This window comes from Canis aureus, chromosome 10 (genome assembly GCF_053574225.1).
Source record: "Canis aureus isolate CA01 chromosome 10, VMU_Caureus_v.1.0, whole genome shotgun sequence".
NCBI lineage: Eukaryota > Metazoa > Chordata > Mammalia > Carnivora > Canidae > Canis > Canis aureus.
The window spans coordinates 35,091,268-35,102,909 of NC_135620.1; the positions used below are offsets into that span (position 1 = coordinate 35,091,268).

Consider the following 11,642-nt stretch of genomic DNA (forward strand, 5'->3'; position numbering starts at 1 on the left):
GTATAAAAGAAACTTAAGTCATCCTCTTAAGAGCCTTGGAAGATGATCACTTTTAACCAGTGGCCTGCCATCTGGAAACCCCTGCTGGAGTAACCAGTCCTTATAAACAATATCTGCATTTTTACTTTGGAAGGCATCCTGGAAAGTTCATACTCTTGAGTTTCCGATCAGTCTTTCCATTTAAAAGCTCTCGGTTCTATCGGTATTCCTACATGCGCAAGAAACTTACTAAATACTAAAAACAAAGAACAAAGCTTAAACCAAAAAAAAAAAAAAAGGATTTTTATTTTTATTTATTATTTATTTATTTATTTATTTGCAGTTTTATGCCTTTATTTGACAATCAGCAATTAGTTCTCATCCACATTAACAGTCTGTAGAGTTTTCAAAGTGGTGACAGGTACGTAGGTAACGAGCGCGTAGAGCTTGTTGGGTGAATCTTCATCCTCGTCTGGTCTCTGGACAACCGCACGCGGATACGGATACGGTATGGAGCATTCCTTACGCCTTTGGCCCCGACGGCTTGGTGGAGCCCGGTGTCAACGCGCACATCTGGAGTTCCCATCTCCTTCGTGCCAAATTTCCAGATCTCTGTGAGTGCCCGAGGGGCACGCTTCTTGAAACCCACTCCATGGATACGTTTGTGAACGTTGATGGGGTATTCTCTGGTCACTACCTCGTTCCTGGCAGAACGGCCCTTCTCGCCACCCTTCTTTGCGGGAGCCATTCCTCCGGGCCCTAGTTGGAAAGGACCAAAAAAGGAATTGATGATGTGACTGTAAAGTCTGGGAGTAGTAAGGTGGCCTCTGGCGATGAGACTGAAATGTCAGAAGAATTGAGATCCCTTCTATTTCCTGGCTGTCTGTTATGCTGTTCTTTGTTCTTTTTTTTTTTTTTTAAGATTTTATTTATTTATTTATTCATGAGAGACAGAGAGAGAGAGAGAGAGAGAGAGAGAGAAAGAAAGAAAGAAAGAAAGAAAGAAAGAAAGAAAGAAAGAAAGAGGCAGAGACACAGGCAGAGGGAGAAAAGCAGGCTCCATGCCAGGAGCCCGATGTGGGACTCAATCCTGGGTCTCCAGGTTCATGCCCTGGGCTCAAAGTGGCACTAAACCGCTGAGCCACCCAGGGATTCCCCTGTTCTCGGGTTTTATGTAGTGGCAGGATGGCTATCAACAAGGTCAGGGCTGTATTCTTCCAGGTTCAAGTCCAGTGGAAAATGTCGTGCCTCTCTCAAAACACTTGCAAAAGCCTCATTAGCTCCCGGTGGGTTACTGAACCAGTCGCTTAGGCTGGGGCAGTGGAGTGCTCCTTTCATGCAGACCTGAGTTACAGAGATATGCTCAGCTAGGGATAATTTGGGGACCAAGAATGTCCCTGTATGTGGGCTGAGGCTGAAGAGGTAAATAGAAGTACTATTCCAGAAGGGTGAATAAATGCCGACTGTCCAAATAAAAAGTAAGATGACCACATCTTACCTTCTGGCCCAAGGGCATGATTGGTCCTTGAGGGTCTAGAATTTATTTTTTTTTTAAGATTTTAATTATTTATTCATGAGAAACACGGAGAGGAGAGAGAGAGAGAGAGAGAGGCAGAGACACAGGCAGAGGGAGAAGCAGGCTCCATGCAGGGAGCCCCACGTGGGACTTGATCCCAGGACTCTAAGATCAGCCCTGGGCTGAATGTGGCACTAAACCGCTGAGCCACCCGGGCTGCCCGGGTCTAGAATTTAAATTGAAAAATGAATGTGGTTATGTGCAGAGTAGGCTACATAATGGTCCCTCAAAATATATCCAGATCGCTAGAACTTGTGAATATTTCCTTAAATGGCAAAAAAGCTCTTTGCTGGTGTGCTTAAGGATATTGAGATGTTGAGTTTGAGATGGGTGGACCATGAATTCAACTACAAGGGTCCTTATAAAAGAGACTTGAGTCCGTAAATTGTTTGGGTGAAGGAGGCGCAATCCTAGCTCCTTCTGTAGTCTGCCATTCTCTCCTCAGTTACTATCTGTCAAGAGTTGCATTCACAGTTGAGTCTCCAAGCTCCTTGGAAAAAACCCTCAAAACAGATCAGGAAAACATGACCATAAAAAAATTCATCCTGGATAGTCTTTCATCTGCCCCCTCACATGTGGGAGAGGAAAGGTAGAGAGCCTTGATGTGGCTATTCTTTGATACTGGCTATTGATTCACGGACCTTTCTTAGGGGAGAACAGACTTTTCATGTCCTCATACCCACCATTGCTGCCAAAACACAACAGTGGGACTATGCAGGAAGGGGGGCAACAGAGGCAGTTCAGAGCTGCTTACAAGTCAAGCAGTAGCAGGAAATGAGGCAGGGAATGAGAACGAGTGATATCCCAGGGGACTCTGGTGATAGACTAGCAAGGTTCCCAGAGGATGAGGATATGAGAGATGAAACTAAGAATGCCTTCAGGGGTCAAAGGGTCAAGGGAGATAGTCAAGGCTGAGGAGTTCTCAGGTCCTTAATGCAATCAAGAGACATCCTGAGAGCTAGTCAACCAGGAAACTCCCAAAATCTAAATGGAAATCTGAATAGTCTAGTGGCTCAGGAGCTTAAGAATGTTCCCTTTCACTAAGAAGATATAACAAAGCCATCTCTTACAGAACATTTTGCTGAGAAATTAAAGCTGCCATTGGAGGTAGAGCTGCACAGCCACCACTATACCTTTGAAGAACCCCCTTACTTTAGACAGCTTTGCTTCCAATGTCTCAGCGTCCCATCCTTACACTGTGTCCCCTGGGACTTGGCAGTTTTCTGGGCATTATAGGCCCACGTGGAGAACAGCAGAAGCATTGATAAACACCAGGAACCCTGGATTCTTAAGTTTCAGGACACAGGGAAGAGCCAGGACAATAACTTAGAACCAACAAAAGAAATAGTGCTCCTTCCTCCAAAATCATGAAAGCTCTTAGTCACAGGTGTGGATCAAGACCTTCCTACACCAGAGGGAGGAACCACTCAGCCCAGTGTATGCAGTTAACAGTGGCCCTTCCTAATGAGTATTATGCGCCAGTACCTGACACAGAAGGAATGCACTCCTCCAAAAAGTTAATTCTCAAAGAGAATGAGGTACATGTTTCATGATTTTGTCACAGGAATAAAGTGAAAAGGCAGGAAGGCTCTCTACATAAAACAAGGCCAGTTAAAAGCTGAGCTGTCTTGATGGGTAGAAGGTAACCTGAAGAGCAGGAGCACAGGACAGTAAAGGGTCTATGGAACAGTAACTGGGATTACATGTAGCTTTGTGGATGGGAGGAAGGTTAGTTCAAGGAGGAACTCCAGGTCCAAGCAAAACAGTAATTGGACATTCCTGTGACTAGGAAGGCTCTTCTCCAGCTGAGAAAAGCTAGAAATTATCCTTGCTCGTTTGCTCTGGAGAGAGACATTGTCTCCCATCACTATTTGCCATTTACAAGAACAATTTCTATAATATAATATATAAACAATAAATTCTTTGAATAAATAAATAAATGTTATCAGTGAAGATAACTTGCTCTGAAGAAAAACCTTGTTCTTCTCAGACGTGGGGACATACTTCAGTCACGGATTAATTTAGATCAAATCTTATAAAAAATGGCGTGTAGGTGACTAGTAAAAAATAGGGTGCTCTGAGAACAGCATGGGTAAAATTATTAATAGGCTGCTTGGCATATTGGAAGAGTACAAATTTTGTAGCCTCAGACTGTGTGAACCAAGGCTTGCCACTTATCACTCATGTCACTTAGATGAATTATTAGGGTTTGTAATAGCCATCTTTTAAAATAAGTCTGATACTTAGCTTGTAATGTTACTAAAAGTAATAGAAAGTACATGTTTCCAGGCACCTATTGAGGGCATAACACATCTTAAATTGCCCCCTCTTTTGAAATCTACTTGTGGCAGAGAAAATAATAGGAATATTCTAGAAGACAGCAATATAGATTTTATATTATTTTAAATTCGAATTCTCAAGTACTTAATGCCAGACACACTATTTTAGAATCTTCCTAACCTATTAATTTAAAATGAGGCTCTTATTTAAAATTCATTTTAATGGGGTCATGTAGATTTTATTTAGTGGTTTTGTACATAATATACTTAAACTGAAAAATGTGCTTTTAATTACAGGGAGGTTGTAAAGAAAATAGTAATTGCAAGGAAAGAGTTAATTTAGGTCTGGAGCTTCAAAACTCTAGAGAATAAAATATGGCTAAATATACTATATTTTCTTATCAATTTATATGAGCCCTCTTGTGAAATAAAGGTAATTGCTCTTTCTGAATTTACTTTGTCAGGATGTCATTGGTCTACATGCAGCCTTATAAGAAACAGACATGTGAGACTCAGATGTACCAGGTAAAAGGAAATTATTATTATTATTATTATTATTATTACTATTACTATTTGTGGGCTAAGGGCAAGGATAGAAGGAGTGGGGGAAATCTCAAGCAGACTCTCCACTGAGTGTGGAGCCTAATGTGGGGCTCAATCCCATGACCCAACCAAAACCAAAAGTTGGACACTCAACCAACTGAGCCATCCGGGAGCCCCAGCTGAAAGAAAACTATTGAGATGGTTGTTCATTACAGAGTATCTTCCTCAGGGTGAAGCCTCAGGGAAGATTCCTTTCTGTTCTTGGCAGGAACATGTGTGTTTCACCAGAGTAGTCAATATGCTTTTGACTGACAAAAACTAGAAACTGGGTAAATGTCCAGGTTTTCCTTATTGTACTGACTGTGAGACACTTAAAACCCAATTTGTGGCGTACCCAGAGAAAGAAACTATACCACCAATACTTAACGGTAAAAGTAAAGGATTCTGTTATGCTTTGATAGTGTCCCCCCAAATTCCTATGATGAAATCCTAGCCCAAAAAGGGATGGTATTAGGAGGTGGGAGGTTGAGAAGTGATTATTAATTCTCATGAATGGAATTAGTGCCCTTAAAAAACAGGCCAAGAAGGGCCCCCTTGTCCTTTTACTTTGTGAAGTAACAAGATGAGGAATTGGGGCTCTTACCTCGCCACTGCCTGAGTCTGCTGGCACTGTGATCTTGGACTTCCCAGCCTCCGGGAGAGAGAGGAATAAATGTCTATTGTTTATAAGCCACTTAGTTTATGTTTGTTTGCTTGTTTGCCTGTTTGTTTTTCCCAGCATGTAGCTGAAGGCAAAGCTCAAACTCATGACCCCAAGATCAAGACCTGGGCTGAGATCAAGAGTCAGATGCTTAACCATCTGAGCCACCCAGGTTATCTTTATTATGGTAGCTAGGATAGACAAAGAGAGATGCTGTAGTATTTATTTTTATAGAAGCCTTGGATATTAATTAAATATACATCCTTTTATTGTTTTATTTTATATGCATTTTTTTACCAATTCTAAAATATGGAGAGGGCATTTTTTTATTTCTATTTTTTTCTTTTCGTAAGTTAGATTATACTGCATAAACTCATGAGTCTAAGTATTTTTCACTCAAGTATATTTCAAGTACATATTTCAGTCAATACCTAACTTAACATATGTTTAGAGATTTCTAAATAATCTTTAACAGCCACTTCATATATTAATAAATATATAAAGCATAAGTTAACCAATTAATTTTATTAAAGTAGGCTATTTATGTCACTAAGTCTGTCCTCTCGGATTTCTTCTAAATTTATCGTGTTATCATGTCTCTGGAGACTTGGTATCCAAATCTTTTCTCATTTTAACAGAATTGACTTTTAAATGTTTATCTTTTTAACTTTAACATGTGATGTGCCTTGGCATGTAAATGATAAATGGAAAATGAGATGATTAAGTGGAAAATGTCCTGTGGAATTATGAAGCTAATAACAAGGAGGTCATTGGTGATCTGAAAAAAACACTTCAGTCGTGTGATGTAGCATAAGCCAGGTGAGAGGCATCATAATGGGTTCTTATAGCTCTAGGCATTTATTTGGTGGTAAAAGTCTCTAAAGAGAAAGTACTGTGAAACTGATCACATTACCAAGTAATGCCCTTAATAGAAATCAATTATGAAAATCAATTGTACATTTTTGGTCCCTACTGTTAAAAAGAGCTTATTTTACTAATAAAAAGTGATTCTGTTAATAGTAAAATGATTAATATAATGAAATTTAAATAGAGTACAAACAAGGTTGAGAAAAAGAGACAAATGGAAAGAAATATCAGTGTCATTAAATTAATAAAAATGTATGCGATACCACAATCATTAGATTTCAATGATAAATGCTGGTACTAGCTAAATATCCTATCAAAGTCAGATTTTATTTTCTATTTCTCATAATATCAAAGGCAGAGATCTGTATGGTTATCACATAAACAGAATAGTTCTAGTGGAATAATAACCCGGAAAGAACGTTTAAGACAAGAATGATCATTCAGGACAAGAGTTAAATATTTATCTGAGAAATAGTGGTAATTCTCATCATAGGATTTCTGTGAAATCTTGAGTCTCAGAATAAATTATCGCTTGTCAAACTGAATATGGGTCATGTTATCAAACACAGTGGGTTATGTTATCAAACACCATCACAGTACATCCATTGTTCTGCCTGACTTTTCCAAGGAACTTTCAGTTCCGGAATTAACCAATAAGAGAAACTAGCTACTCTAAACTCACTTTATTGCCACAGAATAGACTATATAATGTTGAGTTAATTTTAAAAAAAGATATATTCTAATTGTCTTGTTTTCCCTATTCTGTATTAAGAATTTAAGCGGTGGGATGCCTGGGTGGCTCAGTGGTTGAGCATCTGCCTTTGGCTCAGGTCATGATACTAGAGTCCTGGGATCGAATCCCACATCAGGCTTTCTGCATGGAGCCTGCTTCTCCCTCTGCCTATGTCTCTGCCTCTCTCTGTGTCTCTCCAGAATAAATAAATAAAATCTAAAAAAAAATAGTTTAAGTGATTATTGTTAGCAAACCTTGGATTGAACCATAGGTCAAAATTGACCACAATTTTGAGTTATTTTTTCCAAGAAAACCATTATTTACATTATAATTTCTTGGAAGAATTCTAACGGTAATTCATTTCAGTCCCATGCTCAACCAAAAATGAGGTTGTAAATTCAAGTTTGAGATTTATGAGTAGCTCAATTATGCTTGTGAATAAACCTAGATCACTAAATTTTTAGGGGTTCTGATTAATATATTTGTAGCCGTCTGCTCATATTGTCTAACTTGGATGATTTCCTTTATTTATTTTCTTTTCTTGACATAATTATTGACTGTCCAGGTGTTTTGAAGTTATTGCAAACTTTAGATTTATAGTCACAGCAGATGGTTGAAAAGAAAAAGGTAAATTCAACAATTCTAAAAATTTGATGTCTTACAGTGCTTTTTAAAACTATCAAACTGAAGTTACTTTATCAGTCTTTACCTCTGATCACATATAATTTATCTAGAATTAGCTATTCATAGGATTAATGGATTCATTCTATATTGAATGAATCCATTACTAACAACTCTGGCTAGCATTTAAGAGGGTCAAGTTAACCTCTTTTTCAAGTCTGATCCCACACCACACCAGTGTGTGTACGCTGCTCTCCATTTAACTGAATAACTCATTATGCTCTGACCTTGCTTCACCATTTCCTCTTTACATGGTCCTTTGTTCATTCAGCCAATATTCATTTATTAAGTACCAAGTATTGTGTTCCCTGCTGGAGCTGCAGGAAAGAGCAAGGTAATCAAAATTCTTGTTCAAATATTTTAGTGAACTTTCAAACAAGGAAGTAGCTAATTATAACATAATGTAATATGCTTTTTCCTCTCTTCTAAATTCTCCCCCTTGCTCCATTAAGCATTTCTCAAAATCCACCTTAAATGGAACTTACACATAAAGCCTTGCCATATAGTACCTTTTGTTCTTGCTAATTTGTAGAATCACTAAATTATTGTTGGAGGGCACTCAGTACCAGAGTCTGCATCCTCAGCAATGCCTTGACACTTTAAAATGTCACACTTTGAAAACGTTCAAATATTTGTGTGGCTTTTCCTTTTTTTTTTTTTTTTTAATCTCTTTTAATGTTATAATAGTAAGGGCTAGATTTCAGCAAGCTTCCCCTTTAGAAATGTCAGTATGCTTGCATTTCAATGCAATTGCTATTTGATTTGAGGGAGAAAAGCATGATAGCTTACGAACTTTCAAAGTTTAAAGTATGTTTGCAAGTAGATTAAAAAAGTCACCTGTCTTGTAAAATCTGTACTGGTTCAGAATATTTGCTAGTTTCACTTTTCTCCCAATCCCAACCGTGCTTATGGTATCCTTATGTTTTAGTGCCACCTTTCTCTCCATTTATAGTATTTGTGCTGCTACAGGCTTCTTAGGGAATCTTCCTTTACTCACCTCCATGAGGAAGTTTAACTTTCTAATTCATGTCCTGCCTAACCACTTTAATTTTAAAAACCACCAATATTTCATTGATATTAAGTCTTGTCTCGGAATGAATGAGTATTATCCTGGGCATCTGTTGTTAGTGCTAGAGAATTTCTTCACTTCTTTCATTAACAAAGAGAATAACCTTGAATGACCTTAAATCACCTCAATAACTCAAAAGTGGGAAACATTATTCCCAGAGGATTTTCTGAAGACTATGCAATCATCTAGTCTTGACTTTTATTTTTGGGCAACCCAAACAGAGAATTCCAGAATTTCCTTTATTTGAATTATGCTTCATCACTGGCTTCATTCAATAATAAAGTAAAACACTCTTAAGAAAATTGCTTTGTAATATGCTTCATATGCTTCAGGGATATCAGTAAAGGATGACACTGTTGTCCTATCTTTTATGAGGACCATTGGCAGCAATATCCCAATGGTCAGTAGAACCATGTGTCTTCTAAGCAACAATTTTTCTTTTATTGCCCAGAGGTACTAAAGCCCACTAGTCAAGGGTGGCTGCTCTTTAGTTAGAGTTAGACAGCCTGCATCCAAATCTTATATACTGAGGACTTTGTTTCCTCCTTTATGAAATGAATGGAAAAGTAATTCTTACTTTGCAGGATTACTGAAAACATGAAACAATGTTATATTATAAAAATCTCTTGACACAGAGTGGGTACTCTCTGTTAGCTATGATTCTTCAGAGAATGATATATTTTGAAATTGATTGTGTTTTCTTTTCTGACTTCTAGGAAGAGTAAAGCCAAAACATGTTGCCTTTCTGACACTTTATGAATGGATTTAAAAACTTATTTTCCTACTTTTATCCTCACTGAATCTATGATTCTGTAATTTTATTCTCTGTTGTATTGCATGCAATTGCACATAATTGTATGCCCCAAATATTTCCAGTGAAATTAGAGAGATTAAAAATGTGTATATAGGAGATCCCTGGGTGGCTCAGGGGTTTAGTGCCTGCCTTTGGCCCAGGGTGTGATCCTGGAGTCCTGGGATCGAGTCCTGCTTCCGGCTCCCTGCATGGAGCCTGCATCTCCCTCCTCCTGTGTCTCTGCCTGTCTCTCTCTCTCTGACTGTCATAAATAAATAAATAAATAAATAAATAAATCTTTTAAAAATGTGTATACGGGTAATACATTTTCATTTGAAGGTTTTTGCTGCTTCAAGACAAAAATCTTTGGAATTAGGTACTCTTTTCAAGCCTAATTAAAGGGCAGTGCCTTCTCTCACTTTGTGTTCAGGTCACCTGCCTCATTTTGGTTCAGGCCATGCTTAAAGGCCAACTCTATCATTTCAAATATTTTCAGTTGCAAGTCACAGAAAAGCAACTCAAATGGACTTAAACCATAAAGACAGTTTTTCTGTCCATGTAACTTTCAAATACAGAGGCAGACCACATTCCCAACAAGGTTCTGAGAAGGGCTTCTGCTGTTTCTCATCCACCATTTTCTCAGTCTGCTTCTAGGCTTTCTGCTCATTTTCCACCTGGCTTCTCTCATGATCTGACAGTGGGCTCCCAGCAGCTACCAAGGCCAAATGCTGTCTCAAGTGCATCCCCTACCTATATAATAAAAGCAGCATTTCTGAGTTTCTCTCTGATTGGAACTCTGTGGATAATATAAACCCAAAAGTAATCACAGCATCAAGGAAGATAGTTTTTATCCTGATTGAATCAACAAACAAATGTCATCTCAGAAGCTGAGCACAGCAAGCAACCCCACTCAAAAGGCATGGTGGTTTGATAATTGGAGATGGATGAAATGGTCATGGGGTAGAAAATCAATTTATATGTCATTGTTTTTTTCTTTTTCATCTTGAGCTTGTGACCAAAAAACCATTGATGGTAACAGACAAAGCCATTATTAGCTATTAGAACCAAGGGCAAATTACTTGATTTTCAATTCTTCCATACAACATGATTTATTTTGCTGAAACCTCTAAGGAGACAGCCAATTAGCACCTAGGACTTTGGGACACAAAGGGTCCAATAACTGGCTATGGTGGAGTGATGGCAATGGTGAGTGTGGGGGGCGGGAAGGAAAAACTGGAACTCACAGCAGTGTTAGCTCCATGGTATCAAAACTTTCAGAACTTCCCCTATGAGATATCAAGGCAATTTTACATCCTTTTACAGTTTTACCCTTGAATCTGACCTGAATCATGTGGCTTCCATTATACGTCAAGCATAGTTATGATAATTTTACTCAGCACAAATTCTTAACCTATTTTATATACTTTCTGTACATCCAAATAAATAGGTCCTAAAGTATGTTACAAATCAACCACCCCCTAATAGCATTTTCTCATTTTGAAACAAATGACTATTAGAAGTCAGGCTTCTTTTAATACCAAGTCGATGGGTGGTATTTCAATAAATGATTGTTTCTATTTTCATACATTAACTTCTAGACAAAATTAAATATCATTTGAAATGTGTATTTGTCTCAAGGGAGGATGACAATTTATTTCCTAATCTGCACACAATTTCCTACAGGTTTCATGCTTCTGCGAATGGAGACAATAAATTAATGTTTGATTATTTATCACTGTTTAAAGGTCTAAAATTATTTTTCTAAAGTCTCAGCATCAGTGATCCAGTCCTTCACAAGTGATTTTTCTTGATATTGTCAGAGAGTTTTATGTCAATTAAAACAAAGTAAAATAGAATTACTATTCACTAATTTTTAAAGAGGGAAATACAATTTTTTAAAAAAATATTTGTATTAAATTGGTCGATTTTTTTAAAGTTATTTCCTTTCTTATTAATTAATAATTTGTCCTTCAAAAAGTCATCTGTATATACTGTTATGGTACCTGGTACTATATTCCAGGTGTTTTTTTAGTTTCTCTAACCACCAAGAAATACAAACTCTGGCAAATTCTATCATGCTTTTCCCTAATTTCACATTCCACTTGCCGAATTTAATATTCCAGATCAAAGTCTATTGTTGATTAAACACATGGATATTGGTATCTCTACCTCCACATTTATTTATAATTTTCAAATTTAAATTCCATTCCTGGAATAAAGATGTTAACTATGGGATTTCTTTTTTCTTCACATCACCTATTAAATGACATATATGATGAAAATTTACACCCATTTTTCTTTTACAACAGCTACTTTCTCATGTAATGACAGCATATTGTAGAATATTCTGATAAATGGCCAGCTATTTTACAGAATTTCATAGTACATAAAGAGCTTCGGTGGATAATGAAAATTTTAATCC

General features: G+C 37.5%; 1 pseudogene; it reads right to left on the bottom strand.

Annotated features, from left to right (window-relative positions):
• Window positions 1-350: 350 nt before the first annotated feature.
• On the bottom strand, window positions 351-727 carry LOC144321647 (large ribosomal subunit protein eL31 pseudogene; annotated as a pseudogene).
• Window positions 728-11,642: the final 10,915 nt, after the last annotated feature.